The sequence below is a fragment of the Aethalodelphis obliquidens genome, unplaced genomic scaffold (assembly GCF_003676395.1).
Source record: "Aethalodelphis obliquidens isolate GAN/ISIS:26980383/991018 unplaced genomic scaffold, ASM367639v1 scaffold74, whole genome shotgun sequence".
Taxonomy (NCBI): Eukaryota; Metazoa; Chordata; class Mammalia; order Artiodactyla; family Delphinidae; genus Aethalodelphis; species Aethalodelphis obliquidens.
This window is the reverse complement of record NW_020838018.1, coordinates 125,877-153,466: the sequence shown is the minus strand read 5'-3', so window position 1 is coordinate 153,466 and position 27,590 is coordinate 125,877. Positions and strand designations below refer to the sequence as shown.

The window sequence follows — 27,590 nt, the reverse complement described above, 5'->3', positions numbered from 1 at the left end:
CCGGGCCTCCTGAAACACATGACAGAGTTGCAATGAAAACAGAACAGGATGGATAGTGTGGAAAATTTTTAGGGAAAGCCAACCAACAATCGTGCATGTGGCAGCTGCCAATAAAACTTAGTAGTAAAAAAAAAAAAAAAAAAAAAAAAAACTTAGTAGTAGGGTCACAGTGACCTAAGAGGTTCACACAAATTAATACAACCTGGCACATTCAGGTTGTAAGTATCAGAGCTTGACTCCAGAAGCCGTGATTGGTAAGAAACACTAGTAACTTTTTGTGCTTTTCTTAGCCTTACTGGAATGACCAATTAATGGGGAGAAATTTATATTATTCATAGGTGGATTGGTCACAACCACAGACAGATTTCAATTTCTTTCCAAATTTCTTCATGGGAATATCTGAGAAAAACACAAGAAAGTGCTTCTGAAATGTAAACACTTTCTAGGAATAAAGAAATGGTACTTATATATGATTTTGACAATAGCCTTTGTGAAATTATAGCCTTTGAAATTATAATGGAGGAATCATCATTCAGCACACAAAAATGGAGTCAAATAGCCATTGAGAATCTGGTTTCAGACATGTCCCTACACCACTGAGAAGTTAAACCTTCTGTGAACTATTCCTAACCCAAGAACACCAGCCTTTTTAAAAATGTCTGCTAACTGCAAATTTGTGTCTCTCCTTGTAACTATGCAACCATAATGGACCCCAACCAACCCTGATTAACAAGTACCCTTACTTCTTGCTAGCTCCAATTATAATTCTTGATAAACAATTCATGTAACTAACTGTAACCTTGTGGTTTTTGCCTTTATAAACCTCCCGCATATTGTAGTCCAGCAGAATACAATTCAAGTGCTTCTTGATTCTGTGTCTCTTAGGCTGCAGTCCTAACAACCCCCAAAATAAATACTTTTTTTATTTCAAACATGTCCTCATTTCTGAAATTTTGGTTAATAGCCTCTTACAAAAATGAATGGAAGACATCAATGCAATGATGTGCATTTTTATAGAAATGCATAATATTTTAATTGTTGTTGAAATAAAATTCTAAAGGTAGTTTGCCAATTTTATAAACTTTATTTTCACATATAAGAAAACCCACAGGAAGATGTTATTTACTTGGGATAATGTAAAACAGTTCTGGGAGAGATAAGAAAAATAGACTCTCATTGACCACATAATTTGATTAGATGTAGTGACTAGACTAAAAAGCAGAGAGGAGGTTTCAAAAAAATATTTGATAAAATTAAACATCAGATCAATATGCCTGGGGTGCAGAACCACTGATCATTCTCACAACTGGCATATTGAGAAGGGATCCTAGATGCCAGGCAGAATAACTTCAGGGAGCCATCTTAAACACTGGTGTATCTGAAGTCAATAATCAACAGTCTGTATTGGAAACAGCACCTTTGTTTATCAGTGCTTGTCACAATGAAGGAATATGTGCAAAGAACAAGTTCAGCCAGAGGAGTACTTCAATTTATAATGCCTAAATCAGTCACTTTTTGTCATAATACTAGGCATAGATAATGGTTGATCCAGCACAGACTGTCTGCATTACCCCACAATTTCCTGCAGTAGACATGTCATTATTTGGTGCACTCTTTCAATATTAACACATCATTGTACTCAGGTATGTTTGTCAATATCAAGCTAAATGTCAATAGAAGACTCAGTGAAGGTTTGAAACTCTTGCAACTTGTTCTTGGAGACAATGCTAACAGAATTTTTTTTAAAAATTGTCTTGTGCTACTATTCTCATTTAGGTACCAATAAGTGAAGCCATGCTGGGGAAAAAAGTCGCTCTTTCTGATACCTGCCCACTCTGAGCTCAGAGCCCTTTCATCCCTGTCAAAGATAGGTACCTAGACACTGCAACAATTTCCTGAGGGGGCTCTTACCTGTGGTTTTTAAAGCAAAATGAGCTCATCTGTGACTTTTCTTCCAAAACTGCTTGTGAAGTGAATATCCTGTATGCTAGTCATGTCTCTCCATCCCTGCAGTATTTGTAACACTGTGTTCCCCTTTGTTCTTAGTTGCTGCTATTTCAATAGGATTCTGTGAAGTGGTGGGAGTGGGGAGTTAGTCAACCAGCTTGAATAGAAATAGCAGTTGTAATCTTAAAACAAAGAAGAAAAGTGTTTGGGTGAGGGTGAGAGAGTCAAAGTCTTACTGTGAACTTAAAATCACAGTACGTATGAAGTTGCCCTGGTTCTAGCACCACATTTTAGTTATTTTATAATATTGAAATAGAACAAATTCTATTAAATTTGAGAATAGTATCTCTTTCACTGTGACAGCCACCACATATGTTGATACTGTGTTTCCAGGTAGAGTATAAACAATACATATACAAGGGCATATTTCCAGTAACTTGTATAAAGTCTATTATGTACATGTTTAATAAATACTCATTATTATAAATATTCATAAACAAATAAATGAATAAATGTTCTCTAAATACCTTTTATCTAAACTATACAAATCTAGTAAGACAGATTTTAACACTTTCAAATAATGTAGTGGGACAGTGTTCACTGCAGCTCTATTTACAATAGCCAGGACATGGAAGCAACCTAAGTGTCCATTGACAGATGAATGGATAAAGCAGATGTGGCACATATATACAATGGAATATTAGCCATAAAATGAAATGAAATTGAGTTATTTGTAGCGAGGTGGATGGACCGAGAGTCTGTCATACAGAGTGAAGTAAGTCAGAAAGAGAAAAACAAATACCGTATGCTAACACATATATATGGAATCTAAAAAAAAAAAAAAAAAATGGTCATGAAGAACCTAACGGCAAGACGGGAATAAAGACTCAGACCTACTAGAGAATGGACTTGAGGACATGGGGAGGGGGAAGTGTAAGCTGGGACAAAGTGAGAGTGGCTTGGACATATATACACTACCAAATGTAAAATAGATAGCTAGTGGGAAGCAGCCGCATAGCACAGGGAGATCAGCTCAGTGCTTTGTGACCACCAAGAGGGGTGGGATAGGGAGGGTGGGAGGGAGGGAGACACAAGAGGGAAGAGATATGGGGATATATGTATATGTATAGCATTCACTTTGTTATAAAGCAGAAACTAACACACCATTGTAAAACAATTATACTCCAAAAAAATGTTTAAAAACAAAAACGTAAGAAATGCGGTGGGAAAAAATTTGTTAAGTAAAATAGAAAAAATAATCAAATTTAAATGAAGTAAAAAACTTCCAAATCAGTAAATCCAAGGCTTTTATGGGTAAAATATGAATATCCTTACAGCTTTTGAATAGTCTTAATTGCAAATACTAACTGTTTATAAAATATGAAGTAAAGAGCAAATTGGTTTCAAAATACTAGTTCTATTGTGCTACTGTCGAGGCAGGAAACATTTCACCCTTAACCTTCTTTAGTTATTTTGGCTGGTCTAATAATTAAATTGACACAAAACAGATTAACAGGAGAAAAACACAATTTAATTTGTTTGCACAAAGTTCTCATAAAGATGGGGCTAAGAAGTGACCAGAGCAGGCAGATTTTATACTTTTTAGACAAAGAAACAATACATTTGTGAAGAATTGACAGAACAAAGAAATTTAGGCTGTGGGTGCTTAATTAGTGAAGAATCTAAACAGAGTTGTGCTTAGGGTAGTAAATTAGTAGAGGAGCGATAAGGTTGATTTGTACATTCTTCTCAGCCCTAAATTCTCTATCTCTGGTGATAAGGATGTCCTTCATGGAAGATTTATTTCCTGCTTTCAGGGAGACAAAGAGGAGGGTCAAGGGGCTCTCTTGCCTTGGCCATTTCTTAAATAACTTTACTTCAAAATAATCAAGATGCCACTTTGGCATGTTTTGGAGGGACCTGTCCTAAGCCCCAGCACCACAAATTCAAAGTACTGAAGAAGTAGTACCAAAGAAGGTAATCCCTTAAAAATTGCAAATTGAGGATTCTAAACATATGGAGTAACAATCCTTTTTTCTCTTTAAAATTTAATATGATAAAATGTTACTAGTATATGTAATAGTGTTGTGACAAATAATTCTATAATTCTGTAATTTCTTCTATTTTTATCTATATTAAAGTAAATGAGAAAAAAGTTACAAAAATGCCTGTAGGCTTACTGCCTAATAATTTTTACTTTAAATTATAAATCTATATGTTTTAATATATTTCTATTACTTTCTTCAATAAATGTATATTCTACATATGTTGCTGCTGAATGTAGACCAGTTTCAATCTTCTACATATCATGACTCCTCAAAGACCCCATCAAAACTGAAATTTACTGAAGCCCAAACAGCCATGTCAGCCAGGTCTGCATGCCCTTGGATTGGGTGATTTCCTCTATAACTACATCTTTCCTGTCAGCATCTCCAACTCTCCTCTGCCACTCAGGTTTCTAATTATGAAGCTTCATGAAGATAATGATTGGATCATTTACCAACTTTTGGGTCTATGATACATAATATATATAGAATTTGCCTGTGAATGCAGAAGGACAAAATAAACATATGTCCTTTTTCCCCCAAAACTGAAGATACATGTCAATCTATTATTAAAATAATTTTTAAAATCATAAGAAATATTTAAATAATGTTTTTCATGGATATTACTCTTTTTAATTATTCGACATGCCAAGTTTTATTTAATTTCCCTAAAGTGTCCTTGGGTTTTTATGGCTATCATATATATTACAGCTGTTGACTGAAAAAAGAATGATAGCCTCTTAGATAGCTCTTAAGAACTGCTCTGAAGAGGTGGGGGAAGGTCAGTATATATATGGTTTTGGTGAAGGGGGTGCATGCAATCAATCATACAACTCAGTAGGAGGTTGCTGCTAGTCACTAGGAGCAAATGTCTCCATTAATGATTTTAGTGTTTTTTCTAGGTATGAGAAGATGCAAGAAATTGGGCTTGTAACATTTTCCCCTGAAAATATCTAATTATCTGAAGACCTGTTCTGTCAGTTTTTTTCCAAAGCAAAGAGTGCCTAATTCCTGATCTCAACCCTGAACTACTTTCAGGGTGTGTTAAAGGTCAGCAAGTACAGTGGCTAGTGACTTCATTCTTGTAGAACTGGATGCAAGTGATATTTTTTAGTTTGCACAGTATAGTATATATTTCATACTGTAATGTGCCAGGAAAAATGTAATCTAGCTTGTGACAAGGTGAGCTTTGTTTTATTATCAAAATGATATTTAAGGTCTTACATAATTATAGGTATTTTTGTCCAAAATTCGCATCAGAAAGAATTGTTTTATATATGTTAACTAGTTTGGTGTGCAGCGTGAAGAGCTTCAAGACACTTATTAGGAAGACAAATGGATTATTACTACCCCCACAAAAGTATTTTTTTTGTAGAATATTGATCCAGTTATCCAAGAGAAGTAATAAACTGAGGTAATAAAAATACCAGTGTTAATAGGCTCTCATTTTTATTATCAATAGAGGAAAAGCCATTTTTCTCAGTATATTAATAGTTAATAAACCTAAATTTAACATAATTACTGTAAATATCAAAGAAGCTTTTAACTCTGAAAAATGGTTCCAGTAACACTACAGAATTTGAAATATTAAAATAAGAAAAAGAAGACTAAAATTAGGAAAAACTACACCTAGAGATAAAAAATAAAGCAAAACGGAAGATTATTTTTGTCTAAAGATGTATAATTTTGCCATAAATTAACTAATGGTAATTTTGGATAGTGGTATTTAAGCAATATTTGAGGTTTTAAAAAATCCCATTCAGGGGCTTCCCTGGTGGTGCAGTGGTTGAGAGTCCGCCTGCCGATGCAGGGGACACGGGTTCGTGCCCCGGTCTGGGAAGATCCCACATGCCGTGGAGCGGCTGGGCCTGTGAGCCATGGCCACTGAGGCTGTGCATCCGGAGCCTGTGCTCCACAACGGGAGAGACCACAACAGTGATAGGCCCGCGTACTGCAAAAAAAAAAAAAAATTCCCATTCGGTGTAAAAGCTTAACACAACAAGTGTGAGAAAAAGATTTCATCAGCTAAATGTATCATTACAGTATATAAGTACAATTTATCAGACTGAACTGATGAATCTGAGTATGTAATCCTCACATGGCTGAGGAGTGCCTGAGCCAACACAGGTAAATCTTTGTTCTCAAACGCAATCTACCTCTTGAACAAAAGAAATACAAGTCAATAAGTTGGCAAATTTAACTCCTTTTTCATACAACAAAATTTACTCTTTGGGTGTACACTTTTATTATTGAGAAAAGCATATAGTAATGTGTCCACAACAACATGACTCAGTGTTACCAAGGCTGTTGCCCCAGAATCATTCCCCTATCCCTCCCTTGAATGGAAAGCAATTTCTCTTATCTAAGTTTCAGGAGGAAGCTGCAAAGAGAAAAACAAGAACTGGTTAGAACTAGGACCAAGATGGTGGAAGATTTTAATTCCAGTAGACCTTGAGCCTCATTATACACTCAATATAATGCATTAGCATGTTAAATGACATACCCACCAGTGCAGTTGCCATGACGACAGCTGGAAATGTCCATATAAGGACAGAGAAAGAGCGTTGCATCAGTTCTGGTCCAAACCATACCCCTCTTCTTGGATAAGTCATCAATATTCCTCCCTCTCTTTTCAATTTCCTCCCTTTTACCTCAACCCTCCAATATATATGGTGTTTCTGCCCGAATTGAGTTGAGAGTTGATTTGCAAACTAAATTCTCACTTCTCCATTCTTTGGTCATTGAATAAAACTTGTGCTGTTCCAGACTCAGCACCAGTTTCATTATTGGTTGTGCAAATCTGAGCAGAAAAAGAACGCAGTGGCCAAGACAAAGGGTCGCCACACGGGCTAAGGATCCCAGAGTAGGTCCACTGGACCTGTAACCTGTAACATCAGGACTCAGAACACACCACCAAGTTGACTCAGGATTAGTAGTGAAATGGCTTAAGCAACTTCACAGTAAAATACCATTCAAAGAGCACCAAGAAACAAGAATGCAAATGCCTGCTCTCAAGGATTATTAACAATAACTCTGTCATTACGTGGAGTTGGTATCTATGTCAAAACTGTTGTCTGAAAAAAAATACACAACCTAAAAGTTGAGTTATATTTTATTCGACAGACTTTCTGCAGACTTCAAGCCCAGGAGACAGGACTCTCAGACCACTCTAAGGGACCACTCTGAAGAGGTAAGCGAGGAGCCAGGATACATAGGAGTTTTTGCAACAAAGACCAGGTAGTTGGAACATCAAAAGATTACTGTTAATTAAAGAAAGCCAGACATCTCAAGTTAAGGAATTTAGCACCTTCCTATGTATGAGAAGATGTAAGAGTCTGGGCTCACTGAAATTATTCCTTTGATATGCACTTCAGCTACCTGGGGCCAGTATCCTGTGCTTTCTCATCCTGAGTCTCCTCAGAGTGCACCAGTGGGGTGAGCCTGTAATATTGTGTCTTGATGGCTGCAATATCCTTTGTTTACAGATATGGCAGGCAGCATTTTTTTCCTTTACAATACTGAGGTGCCAGAGGGTGGAGCAAAAAGGGGAATTGGAAGTTCAGAGGTTTGAACTGAAAAGAAGTTAGAGCTACCACTATAGTCTGTTTTTCTGTTTTTTTTAATTTTTTTTGCAGTACATGGGCCTCTCACTGTTGTGGTCTCTCCCGTTGCGGAGCACAGGCTCCGGACACACAGGCTCAGCAGCCATGACTCACAGGCCCAGCCGCTCTGCGGCATGTGGGATCTTCCCGGACTGGGGCACGAACCCGTGTCTCCTGCATTGGCAGGTGGACTCTCAACCACTGCGCCACCAGGGAAGCCCCCTTCTAGAGAATTTTTAATCTCATTTATTGTGTTGTTCATCATTGTTTGTTTGCTCTTTAGCTCTTCTAAGTCCTTGTTAAACATTTCTTTTATTTTCTCCATTCTATTTCCAAGATTTTGGATCATCTTTACTATCATTATTCTGGATTCTTTTTCAGGTAGACTGCCTATTTACTCTTCATTTGTTTGGTCTTGTGGGTTTTTACCTTAGTCCTTCATCTGCTGCATATTTCTCTGTCTTCTCATTTTGTTTAACTTACTGTGTTTGGGGTCTCGTTTCTGCAGGCTGCAGGTTCGTATTTCCTGTTGTTTTTGGTGTCTGTCCCCAGTGGGTGAGGTTGGTTGAGTGGTTTGTGTATGCTTCCTGGTGGAGGGAACTTGTGCCTGTGTTCTGATGGTGGGGCTGGATCTTGTCTTTCTGGTGGGAAGGGCCATATCCGGTGGTGTGTTTTGGGGTGTCTGTGAACTTAGTATGACTTTAGGCAGACTCTCTTCTAATGGGTGGGGTTGTGTTCCGGTCTTGCTAGTTGTTTGACATGGGGCGTCCAGCACTGGAGCTTGCTGGCCATTGGGTGGTTCTGGGTCTTAGTGTTGAGACAGAGACCTCTGCAAGAGCTCTTGTCAAATGATATTACATGGGTCTGGGAGGTCTCTGGTGGGCCAATGTCCTGAACTAAGCTCTCCAACCTCATAGGCTCAGGCCTGACACCTGGCCAAAGCACCAAGACCCTGCCAGCCACATGGGTCAGAAGAAAAAAACCATAATAATAGAATAAAAATTAAGAAAATTAAAAAAGAGAGCAACAAAGCCAATAAACAAATCCACCAGTGATAACAAGGACTAAAAACTAAGCTAAGTTATACGTAAAAATCAGAAACAAATCAGTCACAGAATGCAAACCCCAAGTCTACAGTTGTTCCCAAAATCCACTGCCTCAATTTTGGGAACATTCATTGTCTATTCAGGTATTCCATAGATACAGGTCCGTCAATTTGACTGTGGGTATTTAATTGCTTCTCCTGAGGCTGCATGGAGGAATTTCCATTTCTCTTCTTTGTTCACCCAGTTCCTGGATTTAGCTTTGGTTTTGGCCTCACCTCCGCATGTAGGTTGCCCTCAGGCACCTGTTCCTCGCCCAGACAGGAGAGGGTTAAAGCAGCAGCTGATTAGGGCTCTCCTGCTCACTCAGGCTGGAGAGAGGGAGGGGTACGGTAGTCATAATTGGAATGTGGGGTGAGCCTGCAGCAGCAGAGGCCAACACGACATTGTAAGAGCCTGAGGCATGCCGTGTGTTTTCCTGGGGATGTTGTCCCTGGATCTTGGGACCCTGGCAGTGACATGCTGCACAGGCTCCCAGGGGGGTGTGGGTAGTGACCTGTGCTCGCTCACAGGATTCTTGGTTGCAGTGGTGGTGGCAGCAGCAGCGTTAGCCTTTCATGTCCATCTCTGGGATCTGAGCTGATAGCCCTGCCTCACGCCCATCTCTGGAGCTCACTTAGATGGTGCTCTGCCTTCTGTGGATACACAGGGAAGGAATCCCTGCTCTTCGCACACCCTGAAATAACGGTCTCTTGCCTCTTCGGCAGGTCCAGACTTTTTCCCAGACTCCCTCCTGGCTAGCTGTGGTGCATTAGCCCCCTTCAGGCTGTCTTCACTCAGCCAACCTCAGTCCTCTTCCTGGGATCTGACCTCTGAAGCCTGAGCCTCAGCTCCCAGTCCCCACCTGCCCCAGCGCGTGAGCAGACAAGCTTCTCAGGTTGGTGAGCAATGGTTGGCACTGCTCCTCTGTGCAGGAATCTCTCTGCTTTGTCCTCTGCACCCCTGTTGCTGCACTCTCCTCCATGGCTCCAAGGCTTCCCCCCAGCCCACCCCCTGTCCCTGCCAGTGAAGGGGCTCCCTAGTGTGTGTAAACTTTTCTTCCTTCACAGATCCTTCCCAGAGGTGCAGGTCCCATCCCTATTCTTTTGTCTCTGTTGTCTTTTTTCTTCTGCCCTACCCAGGTATGTGGGGAGTTTCTGGCCTTTTGGGAAGTCTGAGGTCTTCTGCCAGCATTCAGTAGGTGTTCTGTAGGAGTTGTTCCACATGTAGATGTATTTTTGATGTATTTGTGGGGAGGAAGGTGATCTCCACGTCTTACTCCTCTGCCATCTTGAAGATCTCCCTGGGGTGGAAAATTTTGTCCCCTGACAATATCATATAAGATATATTTTCATCAAGTCAAATATAGGTTTGTTTAAAAGCAGCCTAATTAATATGAATTAATTAATTAGCCTATTTAATATGAATGAGCAATTTTATTTTTAAGCTAATACTGTCCCAATTTTTTCCTGGGTCATAATTTTTTCCCACTTTTAAGAGTTGAAAATTGATATTAAGTGCATGTATATTAAATGTTTTATTTTCTATTTGAAATAAATGGTGAAATTTTTATGCACTACAAAAACTACATTTTATAGTTTTAAAATTTGCAAACAAAGAACAATTTTGATACCAGAAAATAACTTTTTCCCTTGGGTCAAAATATTAAGTTTTTACCATAAATTGTTTATATAAAATCCATGAGTCACACAAACCAAGCCCTGCATAAATCCAGGAATGATTAATATAATTCAAATGAACAAATGCAGTGAGAATCCCAATAATGTGCATTAACAAAAGTTTTCTGAAATTTACTTTATGAAATTTTGATCTAAACTTAGATACACTGTATTTTTTGGACTATTTGAGGTACATGAACGATGCTCTAAATTTAAATAATAGTAGTCTACTTTTTCTGATTATAAAATAATCCATGCATATAATACATAATTTAGAAATTCAGGATAAACAGAAAAAACTTTCTATGCATATATATATATTTTGTACACTCAATAAATGGTCAGTTTTATATATTATTAAACATACTTCAAGATATTTTTAATGGCATTGAGGCATTTCATTGTGTGGACTATGGACTTGTAGGCTGTTTATACTTTTTCACTATTGTATGCATGACTATATAAAATATTCATGCTTTTTGTGATGTCAAGATTTTTTCCTCAGTGATAAATCACCAAGTACAAGTTCTTAATGAAATTATGTACATATTTTAAACATTTGATAATCTTGTCAAACTGACTTCCTAAAATTTGTCACATTCCCTCTGAAAGGGTAAAATGGACATTACCTCAAGCCATTTCTAACACTGGGTTTTAACTTTTATTAATTTTCTACATATTAATTTATTTTATGGAAGATAGTATCTTTGTTTCATTTTACTTTACATTTTTGGATTGTTAATTTGGCTAGACTTTTTTATGTTCTATATGTTATCTGTATGCCTTCTTTTGATGATAAGTTTTAGTACTAAAAGTTACATTAATTTGGGTGGCTTTTTAATTTAAAAGAAATATTACTTCTTTATGGTGGCTTATCACTAGCAATGAGTGACCACTTATGCGTATTTGCATCATAGCAGGTGTGCTTTGGATTTCATCCCATCCTTGGAGAGTTGACATAAAAATTATCAGAAAGATTTCCTATAACCCAGTGTGATGTGTGGTGTAATCACAGAGCAATATTATAGTCTGGCTTTATGATATCAAATTTGGCAAATGTACAAATATCTTTTTGTGTGCTGGTGAATAAAGATCAGTAACAGATCAGTAATAAAGAATATGTTAGAGGATAATCAGATACAATTACAAGATATTTATGGTACAGCTTTAAGGAAAAATTTCTGCCAAACTAAAATATATTCTTATATAGGTGTAAGATATATCCTTATTTAAGTATAGAAATATATATGTAATCTATCTCAGTAGACTACTGAACAGTGGGAGCTATAGAACATCAAATGGAAGATAAGGTTTGTCTCTTGATACTGCCATTAATAGTTTGAATTATACATCAACATATTTTCTTGCAAAGTTCATGAAATAAGCAATGAAAATTTAAATATATTATACCATTACTTAAACTATATTATTTAACTTATATGCCAATGTTAATTTCATATGTATTAATTAAAGCAACCAATTTTTGTTACATGTTATAAAATTTTTACAAAATGTGAGAAAAGCAATGTTAAAAATTAAGAGTCAAAGTCATATGTATTCCAAATGGAATTGCAAACAAATTATTAAATTAATTTTAAACTTCTTGTTCCTTATATTGCAGTCTACTCAAGTTGTTTCTTATCTATAAGCTTCGACTTCTGCCCTCTAATCTCCTGGTATGTCCTCATCTTTGTAACATTAATCTCCTCCTGCCTGCACCACTTTTTCCAAAGTCCATTCTTTGAAATCATTTATTCATTCATTTATTAAAAACACAGTTCCCAGCACTGTGTTAGGTATCAGGTATAATGCAAAGCACAAGACACAGATGATCAGTGTTCCATGGAGCTTCCATTCTAGTTATAAAGATTTTTAAAACACAGACAAGAAATTTTCATATAACCTGTATTCTCAGAGAGTGTAATCTAGGGTGAGATTTAGAAGATAAAGGGTCAACTCTTTTATCTATGGGAAGAACACTCCAGGTCAATGAGGCAGCAAACTCAAAAGCCCTCAGGCAAGAGTTAGATGTGAGGAATTGGACTGCACTTATAGAGGTTGGTAGGGTAGGGTCATAGAGAACATTTTCTCTGTACAGTCCTACTTGGTCTCTCAAGCAGAAATAACCCCTCATTTATAGATCCCAGATTTCAGGAAGCTTTGTGGGAGAAGTCTCCATGAGAAGCAAGTTATATGTACTCTATGAAGCTGTTTCTGATTAGGCCCATGTCCAGTGATGGCTCTCTCCCCTGATCGTCCACAGCAGTCCCCTGTCAGTTATGAAAATCACACCCTAGTCACACTTTCATATGTAGACATCTTGTGTCCTCAACTGGATAGTGAGTATCCTGAAGCCATGATCTGTATTTTCTATCTGTATCCTTCAGAGAAAATTCTTTTCTGACTCATTCGTTCCTCAATTCACTCACTCAACCAATAGTTTTTGAGCATCTATTATGTGCTGGAGATATAGTAATGAATAAGACAGACAAGGACCCTCTAATGGAGCTTATATTTTAGTGTGGAAGAGAGAAAATAAGTTAAATGTACAAACAAGATAATTTCAGATAAAGATAATTGCTATAAAAAGTAAAATAAGAAGTAACTGAGCTGGCAAGGTAGGGAATGGACATATTAGATTACAGTAGATATGTAATCAAGAAGGACAGAGTGGAAAGAGAGAATCTAAGCAGATCATCCACAGTTTAAAGGAGTCAAAAGCATAGTTGGAGACAATCAGGAAACTACAAGGAGTAACCAGAAAGTAGAGCTGCCAACACAATTACACTTTGTTGCACTATGTTTTTAAGTAGCATTAAAAACAATAAAAAGTTATGTAATAGTCATCATAATAGTTTCCATTACACATGGAATTGTATCACTTATTATGAGGAAAAATGATAAGTCCTTTTGACATTCTAGTAACCAATCTCCATTTAGTGGGCTTCAATTTTGCTAATAGTAAACTTTGCTTTACAAAATTAATTGTAGAGAAATTAATTGACTAATTAATCAATACTCATTATTCATGGTCAATAAATAATGTTATAACAGGGATCCAGTGTAGCTTCTCTGTAAAAGAAAACAATCATCAGTATAACAGCCAGAATACTGAAGAGAGGGAAACCAGACATTCTGATAGAAATTGCCTTAATATAATCATCACTAAAATGAGAACTACACTAGGCCAAGAGCTCTGTCTTCACATTTGAATTCTCAACAACTTGCCCAATTTCTGGCTTATGCCAGCTTTAATAAATATTTACCGAGTTAGTAAAATTAGTGAATGATAATCTAATGTCTCTGCCAATAATCTAATTATTTAATGCATTTATTTTATATTAATATCATGAAAGAAATATTAAGTGGGGAATCTCAAGATTTGGGGGTTCTTATAAAGAACCAAACAAAGGCATCTGTGAAAAGATGGTATGAAATTAGAAATTAGTTATAAGAAGAAAACTGGAAAACTCATAAATATGTGAAGATTAAACAATTTGCTCTTGAACAAACAATGGGTCAAAGAAAAAAACAAAAGAAAAATCAAACTATATCTTGAGGCAATGAGAATAGAAACACAACATATCAAAACTTATGTGATGCAATGAAAGAAATTGTAAGAGGGAAGTTGGTACATTAAGAAACCTACAGTAAGAGAAACAAAATCTCAGTTAAATGACCTAACTTTATACTTTAAGGACTTAGAAGAAGAACAAACTAGGTCCAAAGTTAGTAGAAGAAAGGAATAACAAAGATTAAATCAGAAATAAATGGAACAAAACTAAGAAGAAAATAGACAAGATCATTATAACTAAGAATTGGTTTTTTTGAAAAGACAAACAAGAGAGACAAAACTTTAGCTAGACTAACTAAAAGAAAACAAGAGAGGGGGAGAGAGAGAGAGAGATAGAAGATATGAATAAATAACACTATAAATGACAGAGGAGACATTACAACTGATATCACTCAAATACAAAGGATCATAAGAGACTGCTATGAGCAATTATACACCAACAAATTTGACAACCTAAAAGAAATGGATAAATTGCTAGACACATACAACTCTCCAAGACTGAATCATAAAGAAATAGAAAAATTTGAACACATGAATTACTAATAAGGAGATTGAACTGGTAATCAAAAATCTCTCAATAAGAAAAGTTCAGGACTAGATGGCTTCACTGATGAATTCTATCAAACATTTAAGAAGTAATACCAATCCTTCTCAAACACTTCCAAAAAGCAAAAGTGGAGGGAACATTTCCATTTTAACACATTCATTTTATGAGAGCACCATTACCCTAACACCAAAGTCAGACAAGGAATTATAAGAAAAGAAAATTATAGGATAATATTTCTGATAAACTTGATGTAAAAAACATCAAAATTTAGCAAATTGTATTCAACAGTACATTCAAAGGATCATGAATAATGATCAAGTGAAATTTAGTCCAGGAATTCAAGGATAGTTCAATATCTGCAAATCAATCAATGAGATATACACATTAACAAAAGGAAGGATAAAAATCATGAGACCATCTCAATAGATGCAGAGAAATTATTTGACAAAATTCAACATTCTTTCATGATAAACTCTAAAAAAAAACTGGGTATAGAGGAATGTACCTCAACATAATAAAGTCATATATGACAAAATCACAGCTAACATCATACTCAATGGTGAAAAGCTAAAAGCTTTTTCTCTAATATCAAGAACAAGGCAAGGATGCCCACTCTCACTACTTTTATGCAGCATAACACTGAAAGTCCTAGCCAACGTAATTAAACAAGAAAAGAAAAGAAAAGCCATACAAATCAGAAAGAAGTAAAATTGTTCCTATTTGCAGACAGTATATTACATATAGAAAACCCAAAAGACTCCACCAAAACACTGTTAAAACTAATAAATGAATTCAGTAAATTTGCAGGATGACAAATCAATATACAAAAAATTAATTGCATATTAATAAATTAATAACAGAAAGAGAAATTAAGAAAACAATCTCATTTACAATAACATCAAAAATAGTAAAATTCTTAGGAATAAGTTTAACCAAGGAGGCAAAATATATGCTGAAAACTATAGGACATTGAAGGGAAACTGAAAAAGATATAAATAAATGGGAAAGTTAATCCCTGTTCTTAGATTGGAAGAATTAATATTGTTAAAATGTCCATATTACCCAAAGTGATCTACAGATTCAATGCAATCACTACCAAAGTTCCAATGGCATTTTTTATAGAAATATAACAAATAATCCTAAAATTTGTATGGAACCAAAAAAGATCTCAAATAGCCAAAGCAAACTTGAGAAAGAATGAAGCTGGAGGCATCATACTTCCTGATTCAATCTATATTATAAAGCCATAGTAATCAAAAGAGTATTGCATTGGCATAAAAATAGACATATACATGAATGTAACAGAATAGATATCCCAGAAATATAATATAATATATGGTCAATTAATTTTTGATAAAGTAGCCAAGAATATACAAAGGAAATAGGATAGTCTCTTCAATATACGGTGTTGGGAAAACTGGACAGCAATTGCAAAAGAATGAAACTGGACGTCTATCTTCCACCATAAAAAAATCAACTCAAAATGGATTAAAGATCTGAATATATGACCTGAAACTGGAAAACTCCTAGAAGAAAACATAGGGGGTAAATTTTATGACAATCGTTTTGACAATGATTATTTGGATTTGACAACAAAAGAAAGACAACAAAAAGGAAAAATAAACAAGCATCAAACAAAAATGCTTCTGCACAGCAAAGAAAATCATTAACAAAATGAAAAGGCAACCTATGGAATGGGAGAAAATATTTGCAAACCACATATCCAATAAGAAGTTAATACCTAAAATATACATGGAATGCACATGACTCAATAACAACAAAACAAACAACCCAATTAAAATATGGGCAAAGGACCTGAATATATATTTTCCAAAGAAGATATACAAATGGCCAACAGCTACATGAAAAGGTGCTCAACATCACTAATCATCAGGGAAATGTGATCAAAACCACAGTGTGATATGACCTCATACATTTTAGGATGTTTATTATCAAAAAGACAAGAGATAACAAATGCTGGTGAGGATGTGTAGAAAAGGGAACTCCTGTATACTGTTGGTGGAAATGCAAACTAGTACAGCCTCTATGGAAAACAGTATTGAGTTTCCTCAAGAAATTAAAAATGGAACTACCATATGCAGCAATCACACTTCTGGGGCATCTATCCAAAAAAATGAAATCACTGTTTCAAAGAGATATCTGCACCCCTAGATAAAAACACAATCCTTTGAAATTCAGTACAAAATTTTCAACTTAAGCTCACCAAAAGATGTATACATGGATAGTAACTAACTTGAGAGTTATTTCCCTTGAATTGATAAGTACATTCATTTCAAAAGAAATAAAATGTGTACTGATCTGCAAAATAAAGTAAAGAAATACAATTAAAATAAGTACTTTTTATTTTTAAAATATAAATACTATTTTAATCGTAGTTTTCTGTGTAATACTCTTCAATTCGATACTTTGTTAAGTTTGAATTTCAGAGCTAACAATGAAATAATAATAATAAACCAGGAACATAATGTTAAACATACACACAAAGTGCTTTAGAGATTTAGGCTTTTGTATTCACAAAGATGAATGCAGAATAAAGCAATTGTTCTTATAATCCTTTCAGCATTAAGACTATCTGACCTATGATCTCCAAAAGATTATTTTGAGATGGGGGGGGAAGTGGGAGAAAAGCCAACTTATTTTGTGAAAGATGTTAGATAATAGGTTTATAGATTAAATGTAGCAAAATTCATGGTAAGACAATAATTGCCTTTTTATAACTGAAACAGAATGAATAAAATAAGACAGGGATTTGAAAAATAAACATATAGTAGTAACCTGTAGCAGAAGACCGAGCCAATCTATTTGGAGAAAATTGTGAAAACATGTAAGCCATCAGTAATACTGATAACTTATTCAGTGGGCAAAAAGCAATTATTTTTCTACTCTGGAGACTATGTTTGTTAGTCTAATACTGGACTAGATGGTATATAGACTAGACTAGATATAAATCCAATGTACTTATTTTGTTTAGTTTTTTTTATTTCTTTAATCTTGGAATAATTTTTAAGAGAAAGAAAACTTTTAGAGTTTGTTTCCTTTTCTTGAAACTGAAATTTATATTATTGAAAATGTAAGTAACAGGTCATCATATAAATGTCCTTGAATTTTCAGAGAATAAACACATTCAGTGAACATAGTCAGGACTCTTTAGGATGTAAATGACAAGGACACAATTCAAACCTGGCTTTAGCTCACCTAATAGTAATGATCAAGAACAGGTTTCAGTTATAGCTGTATCCACGGCACAAACAGTACCTGTAGGATTGGGCATTACCTTTCCAACCCTGTATTCCTCTGTCTTGGTTCTATTTTGTTTGTTTCCTGTAACAGCTCATATCTTGTGATAAAAACAAAAAAGATCAGTGAACATTGACTTCTACAGGACTACTCAAAGGGCTCTGTCACTAGGGATCTCCTCTGGATATGGATTTGACCCTCAAGGCCTTAAGAACAGTATCTTTCTCCCCAAAGCCTTTTTGTTTCTGAACATCATAAAAGATGGTCCATCTTTTTATGATCAAAGTTGTTGCTCAGAGATACAGATATCGAAAGAGAGTAATTTTCTAAGATGTTCATATTTTCTAAGCAATTGTAGAGACATCAATCAGGACCCACAAACAGAGTGGGGATAGCCCAGTTAATTTTTGAAAAATTGTGCTGGCTCACTTCTTCCCCACATAATAATCAGAACTTTTCATACTGTGTAAAAGATGAGTATCATAGCTATTAGATCAGTTCCCACACACTCAATGAAAATAGTGACTTTAAAAAGATGTTATATATAAGATAACTGCATTGAATTCCAATGGATAAATTAGAGACAAACTTTCTTTAAAAGTTAATGTCATGGGAGGTGGAGATCAAGATGGCAGAATAGAAGGATGTGGAGCTCATTTCCTCCCACAAATACATCAAAAATACATCTACACATGGAATAACCTTCACAGAATACCTACTGCACATTGACAGATCTCATACAACTAAAGCTGCAAGAAAGATCACCATATAACTTTGTAGAATGAAAGGAAGAAAAGGAATTGGTATGAGATCTGCTCCCTTAGGAGGGAGCCATGAAAGAGGAAAGGTTCCCTCACCCTGGAAACCCCCTTCACTGTCTCAGAGATCAGCCAGGACAGATAGGGAACTTCAGAGGCTCAGAGGAGAGTGCAGCAGCAGAACAGAGAGAGACCAGCACAGAGGCCCTGGTCACCTCACTTCATGTCCCAGCATCAGATGCATGTCTGCTGGTGTGCACAAGGACTGGGTGCTGAAATTCAGGCTTCAGCCCACAGACTTGGGGAGAGGACTGAGGTTGGATGCATGGAGACAGCTTGAAGGGACTGGAGTGTGGTCCCGGCTGCAACCAGATGTGTGCAAAGAATGGAGCCTGTGTCCACAATAGAAGCCTCATTGTTAATTAGTGAGGGGAGGGGTGGGGCCACACCATAGAAGCCTCCTTCTCAGCATGCTCACAGTGGGCAAGGCTCTGCCTCTATGAGCTCTGAGAGCAAGCAAGCACTGGCGGGTTACCCACATGCAGAGGGGGACTGAAATCTGAGCCAATTCCTGGTGGCTGTGACAATTTGATGGATACTGCTCGTGGCTTTGTAAGTGCAGCACCTGTGGGACATTCAAGCAGATTACTGGTGATTCAATGGCTGGGTTGGGTCCAGTGTTAGCAGTGGCAAACTTTGTGGGTATGTGCATGCAAAGGTGGGGCTGGGGTCTGAGCTGATCCGCATAGTTCCCACCCCAGGTACAGGTGCATGACTATGGCAGGCCTGGGTGCTGAACTTCAGTGAATCTGTGCCAGTGGCTTTGTGAACTCAGTGCCTAAGAGACATCTGGGACAATTGCAAGCATTCCCAAGGCTGAGGGCAGTGCCAACCACAATGTACTTTGTGAGTGCATGCAATGGGTGACAGGTGACACCACAGAGTTCACTTTGTGGTGGAGAGCCCCTGTGGAGGAATACTCAGTGGCTCCTCTCCCAGTGGGAGTGTTCCAGTCCCACCTACCTCAAATTACAGATTAAAACCAGATCTGGATGCTTCTAATCCAACAACTGAGGAGCAGACCCTGCCCCAGACAGGGCTGTGACAGCCAAAGAGCAAAGAGGAGGCCATGCTCAACATCCAGTGTAGGCTGTGGTCACCACAACACTGGTCACACTCCCTATCAAGGGGATAATGGTCAGCACACACTGAGGAAAGACGTGGCAGCCATCAGTAATAAAAAAAGCCCTCGCACCAAAATATTAGACTCACACAGGCTACACAGGTATGCTCCCACATAAAAACAGCCCTTGAAGATCACAGTAGATAACTATTTCCCCTAAAGTTATAGAGTTGGAGAAATATAAGTAAAATGAAGAAGCAGAGGAAACAGTCCCAATTAAAAGAAGAGAATTCCCCTGAAAGAACAAACAATAAAACTGACCTCTATAGACTACTAGACCCCAAGTTCAAAAAGGAGCTAATAAAAATACTGAGGAATTAAGAAAGGTTATCAATAGAAGTACAAATGGCTGTAACAAGGAACTAGAAATTATAAAGAGGAGCCAATCGAAAATAGAAAATATTTGCTGAGATGAAACTGAGTTAAAGGCAATAAATAGCAAACTAAATAATGCAGAAGAATGAATAAGGGATCTGGAAGATAGAAAAATTGAAATTACCCAATCAGAACAGCAGACAGAAAAACAAATAAAAAAAGAAAGCAACATACGAGATTTATGGGATAATATAAAGCATGCCTATCTACACATAATAGGGATCACAGAAGGAGAAGACAGAGAAAAGGTGATTGAAAGTGTATTTGAAGAAGTTATGGCTGAAAACTTCCCAAACCTAAAGAAGGAAATATATTGAGGTTCAGGAACCCAGAGGGTACAACAAGATGAACCCAAACAGATTGGGTTAAGTTATATTTAACCAAGCCATATTATAAACGGAAAAAGTTAAAGAGAAAACTCTAAAAGCAGCAAGAGAAAAATGAAGAGTTAGTCACGAGGGAATCCCCATATGACTATCACCTGATTTCTCTACAGGAACATTGCAGGCCAGAAGAAAGGGGAAAGTTATATTCAAAGTCCTGAAAGGGAAAACCTTGAAACCTAGCATACTTTACTCAGCAAGATTATCATTCAGAATATAAGGAGAGAAAGAATTTCTCAGATAAGAAAAAACTAAAAGAATACAGCAATACTAAACCTATATAAAAGAAATATTGAAATGTCTTATCTAAATAGAAGAGAAGCAAGAATCTACAGGAAAGAAAACATAACAATAGGAAAGTAAACCACTTATATAAGTCAGTATGTAAATTTTAAAAAATCAAAAACAATTTGTGAAAGTGATAATAACCTCAATGAACAGTGAAAGCATAAACATGAAGATGTAAAAGAGGACATCAAAATCATAAAATGTGGGAGAGGGGAGTAAGAAAAAGATTGTTTTTAGTATGTTTTTGAATTTATACGACTACCAGTTTGAAACAAGTAGCTAGAGAAATGGGTTAAAATACTTGAAAACCAGGGTTACCACAAATCAAAAACATACAATAAATTCACAAAAAAACAAAAAGAAAACAACTCAGGCATTATACAGAAGAAAACCATCAAACCACAAAAGGAAAAACAAAGAGAAAAATAAAGGAACAAAGAAGAAATACAAAATCAACTGGAAAACAAGGTTTAAATAATAAATACACAACTATCAATAATTACCTTAAATGTCACAGAATGCACCAATCAAAAAAAACATACAGTGGGAGATTAGATAATAAAACAATAGCCTACAATGTGGTCCAAGAGACTCACTTTAAGATGAAGGACACACAGAGATTGAAAGTGAGGAGACAGAAAAAGATATTTTATGCATATGAAAATGACAAGAAAGCAGGGGATAGCAGCACTCATGTCAGACAAAATAGACTTTAAAACAAAGGTCATAAAGAAAGATAAAGAAGGACAATATATGATGATAAAAGGATCAATACAAGAAGAGGATATTACACTCGTTAACATATATGCATTCAATATAGGAGGACCTAAATACATATAACAAATACTAACAGACATAAAGGGAGAAACTAATGGGAATACAATAATAGTAGGAGCCTTTAACACCCTGCTGACATCAATGGACAGCTCTTCCAGAAAGAAAATCAATAAGGCAACAGAGATCACAAATGACACAATAGAACAGTTAGATTTTATTGATATTTTCAGGACACTACATCCCCCAAAACCAGAATACACCTTTTCAAATGCACATGGAACACTCTCTAAGATAGACCACATACTAGGACACAAAATAAGCCTCAAAAAATTTAAGAGGCTAGAAATTATTTCAAGCATCTTTTCTGACCACAACAGCATGAAAGTAGAAATCAACCACAAAAAGAGAAACGAGAAAACAAAATGATTACGTGGAGACTAAACAACATGCTACTAAAAAACCAATGGGTCAATGATGAAACAAAAGAGGAAATTTTAAAATATCTTGAGACAAATAACAATGAAAACACAACCATACAAAATCTATGGGATGCAGTCCTACAAGGGAAATTCAGAGCAATACAGGCCTGCCTGGGGAAAAAAACAAAACAAAACAAAACAAAATAGGAAAACTCTCAAATAAACAATCTAACCTACCACCTGAAAGAATGAGAAAAAAAAAGAACAAACAAAAGTACAGTCAGCAGAAGGAAGGAAATAAAAACGATCAGAAAGTAAATAAACAAAATAGAGATTAAAAAAAATAGAAGAATCAATAAAACTAAGAACTGTTTTTTAGAAAAGATAAACAAAATAAACAAACCTCTAGGCAGATTCACTAAGAAGAAGAGGACCAAAATAATCAACATAAGAAATGAAAGAGGAGAAATAACAACTGATCTTGCAGAAATTACAAAAACAAAAAACAAAACTATAAGCAAATACTATGAACAATTATAACCCAACAAATTGGACAACCTAGAAGAAATGGACAAGTTTCTAGAAATGTAGAGCCCACTAAAACTGAATCAAGAAGAAATATATAATTTGAACAGACTGTTCTCTAGAAGTGAAATAGAATCTGTAATAAGAAAACTCCCAGAAAACAAAGCTCCAGGACCTGATGGCTTCACTGGGGAATACTACCAAACACACAAAGAAGAACTTATACCAATCTTTCTCAAAGTCTTCTGAAAGGTTGAAGAGGAGGGAACATTCCTAAAGTCATCACCCTCATACCAAAGTCAGACTAAGACACTATCAAAAAAATAAAATTACAGGCAAATATCTTTAGATGAATATAGATGCCCTAAAAGTGTCCTTTCAACCTGTCAATGTGAATAACTAAATGGATATCAGGTCCATGTTCATGAGTAAGATGAATCCATGTATGAAGCATCTCACATCTCAATTTGATCTATATAGTCAATGCCTTTTCTCTTAAAATGTCCAACAAGTTGAATGAGGACACTGACAAACAGATTTTCATGTTTATTTGAAAGAAAGAATATGAATACAAGAAAACTCATAATATAACCAAAGAGGAAAAAAATACACTAGGAGGATGTACCTTACTACCAATCAAGGTCAGAAAGTTAGTATCATTTAAGACAGCATGGTATAGGTTTAGTAAGAGACAAAATATCCCATAGGGAAAAAAATGGAGGCCTCAGAAACGTACTTAGCATTTAGTCACATGTTTGTTTGTTTACAGAGGGAACACACGTCAGTGATGAGAGAAGACATAATTTAAATCATAGTATTAGGGTACTTGGTAATTAGGTAACTGATAAAAATAAAGTACTGTTTAATTTAAAATGCTACTAATAAATTAGTATTAATTTAAAATAATACTAATAAATAATTATTAAATAATAATAAATTGTTTAATAGCAACTTGAAATACCCTGAACTTGGGGTCAAACTGACCAAAGATAGAACATATTTTATAGTCACAAGTTACTACTGTAAAAAATTTAATTTACCCAGGCTGATGGATACCACCGTCTCACCATTTTAAAGGTGAATTTTTTCATAAAAGAGAAAAAGAAATTAAATAAATTGAGATTCATACTAAAAGTATCAATATGAAGAGTCAAAAATCATTTTCAAAAAGTCCATTCTACCCAAATTATCAGTGTGATTCCAGCAAAAACCTAGACTATTTCCTGAGGATCTTCATACACTGAGATTTCCTGAGGATTTTTATACTCTGACAGAAGACTTATCATAGAACAAATCTCCCCTCCCCCCACCCCAAAAACCCACAAGAAACACTCATACAGTAATTATATAAAGAAACATTACTGGATATTAAAATTTATGATAAAAATAAATTAAAACAGTTTTGTATTGGCAAGGTAGAGATAAATAACCTAATGAAATTGAAAAGAAAAAATTGAGAGAGGTTGTATAGCAGAGCAATTTAGAAAGATGAATATTTTAACAGAAGTAGACCAAACAGATATCCACATGGAAACACTATGATCTATACTTTACACTTTACAATAAAGTAATCTCAGAGGAATTAAAGACTTAAAAAAACACAAATATTTCAGTCATTTGGTAAAATATATGAGAATTTCATCATGAATATTGTCTGAAAATAAAGCCCAATAGGAGGGGATAATTGAACTCTTCCACATCTTTCCAGAGAAAGGCAAAAGAGCTTCCCTAAAGAAAACAACAAAATGATGATATGAGTTTCAGACTGGCAGAAAGTATTTGCAATGTTCCAGATGCCACAAAGAATACTCAGAAAATATAAAGAATTTCTAATATCAATGAGAAAGACACTCAAACAAATATAACACGAAGTGGAAGACAGAAGTTGGCACTTTATCAAAAAGGCACATAAACGAGCCTCACTGCATTTCTAATTTTTAAAATTAAAATGAGGTGGCATTGCCTACCCAACAATTTGGCAAATTCTGACAATTCTAAATTTTGAGAAGATGTTGAACAAAGCAAAACATTATACATTGCTGGAAACTGATAAAAACAACAACAAAAAAGAAAAAGAAAAGAAAAACCCTTGTGGCAGACAGATTCTTAGGTAGTCTCCATGATCCCTGCCTCATGTTGTTCACAAACATGTGTGGTTCCCTCCCTTTGAGTGGAAGGGGAACCTACATCTTGTTTTTAACCTAGATAACATTGCAAGTGTGATGTGATATTACTTTCATGACCATTACATAGGATTGTGACCTCAGTCTTACGAAGAGACTTTGATGAATTCAGCAACCTTGTTGATAGGTCAATAGTGGCAAGCAGCTGAGGACAACCTTTGGCAAACAGCCAGGAAGAAATTGAATTCTTTAGTCCAATAGCCATAAGGAAGTGAATTCTAGCAACAAAAGCTATGTGAGCTTGGAATTTAATCTTTTCCCAATTTGAGCCTTCAGACAAGACATCTGCCCTGGCCAGCACCTTAATTGTAGTCTTGCATATGGCCCAGCTAAACTGTGTCCAGACTTATGAGCCAAAGAAACTGTGACATAATAAATTTGTGTGGTTTTAAGCCATTAAGTGAAAAGTGTTTCCAGGTCCTCTTCAGATTCTTGGACAGCAATACCATAGAAAAGAATATTGCCCCCACAAGATTCTTAGGCAAGCAAAATTTTTATTAGAGGGATAGCTTGTGCGCAAGGAAGAAGGCATAAAAGAGTGCCAACTCCCTGAGGACTTTCAGGGAAGGGGTTTAAAGGAAGGGTGATGAAGGGGGCCACATGGTGCTTGATCAGTTGTGCTCAATTCTCAGATTGGTTGGCATCAAGGTGAAGTTTCAAGTATCATCAATCTTCTGGTTTCAACTGATCTGGGGTCTACGTGCTTGCAGTCAGCAATTTTCATCTGGTGCGGGTCTGCTTCTTTCAAAAATACCTTAGGAATGTGTGTCAGGCCTTCATCTATATCTTTCAGGGAACTGGGAGTTCAGTAATTCTGCTGTGTGGTGGATTTATACTCCCACTTTTTTCCTTTGGAAACTATGTACATACATCCGTGCAACAGAGTGAGAGCTAATCTTTTACTCCTGTGGGTCTCAGAAGCCCAAGCCTTTAGGCACTTTGTTTTACTAGGCCTGTCAAGCCCACTTGCTTATGCTGTTCCCTATGTCCTTTTCTAAAATGGCTGTACTCTTCTTTCCCTGCAGTGTTACAAGCAACAGATAATAAATATTCCTTTTACCCTGCTCATCCTTAAATAAACACCCCAGAGAAACTTTCTGGGATGTGTCCATAGAGACATGTATAGAACAGGCATGACTTCTGTCTGTTATGATAGTTAGCATTCACCTGTATGTTCCCTCCATTGCCTTAACACACTTTCCCCAGCCCCTCCATACTCTCTCAAATTCTATGCTTAATTGAAACAAAATAAAATAACTGACAATAGATACATTTATTGCAGAGGGATATTTTTGGCTATTTTGTACAAGAAAGCTTATGGCATCCCTCTTTATATGATAAAAAATAAACATATAAGTAAATAAATAACCTGACAGTTGATAATCTATGGATATGCCTACATTAGAATACCATACAGCAGAGGAAATGAATAACATACAGAATAGGATTATCACACCTGGAATCTGAAGAAAAAGGAGGCAAGTGGCAGAAGAATGCATACTAAAGCACATTTCTGAAAGAGTTTCAGAAGGTGGAGGGGAAGATGGCGGAAGAGTAAAACGCAGAGATCACCTCCCTCCCCACAGATACACCAGAAATACATCTACACGTGGAGCAACTCCTACAGAACACCTACTGAATGCTGGCAGAAGACCTCAGACTTCCCAAAAGGCAAGAAACTCCCCCACGTACCTGGGTAGGGCAAAAGAAAAAAAGAAAAAACAGAGACAAAAGAATAGGGACGGGACCTGCACCAGTGGGAGGGAGCTGTGAAGGAGGAAAGGTTTCCACACAATAGGAATCCCCTCCACGGGCAGAGACTGCAGGAGGCGGAGTGGGGAGCTTCAGAGCCGCGGAGGAGAGCACAGCAACAGGAGTGCAGAGGGCAAAGCGGGGAGATTCCCGCACAGAGGATAGGTGCCGACCGGTACTCACCAGCCCGAGAGGTTTGTCTGCTCACCCGCCGGGATGGGCGGGGCTGGGAGTTGAGGCTTGGGTTTCGGTCGGAGCGCAGGGAGAGGACTGGGGTTGCTGGCATGAACACAGCCTGAAGAGGTTAGTGCACCACGGATAGCTGGGAGGGAGTCCGGGGAAGGGTCTGGAGCTGCCGAAGAGGCAAGAGACTTTTTCTTCCCTCTTTGTTTCCTGGTGCATGAGAAGAGGGGTTTAAGAGCACTGCTTAAAGGAACTCCAGACACGGGTGCAAGCCGCGGCTAAAAGCGCGAACCCCAGAGACAGGCGCGAGCCGCGGCTAAAAGCGCGCACCCCAGAGACGGGCGGGAGACGCTAAGGCTGCTGCTGCCGCCACCAAGGGGCCTGTGTGCGAGCACAGGTCACTATCCACACCCCTCTACCGGGGAGCCTGTGCAGCCCGCCACTGCCAGGTTCCCGGGATCCAGGGACAACTCCCCCGGGAGAACGCACAGTGCGCCTCAGGCTGCTGCAACATCATGCCGGCCTCTGCCGCCGCAGGTTCGCCCCGCACTCCGTGCCCCTCCCTACCCACCCCCGCCTGAGTGAGCCAGAGCCCCCGAATCAGCGGCTTCTTTAACCCGTCCTGTCTGAGCAGAAAACGGATGCCCTCCAGCAACCTACACGCAGAGGCAGGGCCAAATCCAAAGCTGAGCCCCTGTGAGCTGTGAGAACAAAGAAGAGAAAGGGAAATCTCTCCCAGCAGCCTTAGAAACAGCGGATTAAAGCTCCACAATCAACTTGATGTACCCTGCATCTGTGGAATACATGAATAGACAACGAATCATCGCAAATTGAGGAGGTGGACTTTGAGAGCAAGATTTATGATTTTTTCCCCTTTTCTTCTTTTTGTGAGTGTGTATGTGTATGCTTCTGTGTGAAATTTTGTCTCTATAGCTTTGCTTCCACCATTTGTCCTAGCGTTCTCTCCGTCCATTTTTAAAAAAAATTTTTTCTTAATAATTAATTTTAATAAATTTATTATACTTTACCT

General features: G+C 36.9%; 1 long non-coding RNA gene across 3 annotated transcripts in view; it reads right to left on the bottom strand.

Annotated features, from left to right (window-relative positions):
* Nucleotides 1-27,590, bottom strand: part of LOC113612240 (uncharacterized) — a 56,994-nt gene that overhangs the window by 5,177 nt on the left and 24,227 nt on the right. For 2 of the 3 annotated variants that reach the window (XR_003429788.1, XR_003429787.1), the window contains exon 3: nt 1,912-2,129. This is a non-coding gene — a long non-coding RNA (uncharacterized LOC113612240). The remainder of the gene's footprint in view (nt 1-1,911; nt 2,130-27,590) is intronic. The other variant, XR_003429789.1, reaches the window with a different exon arrangement.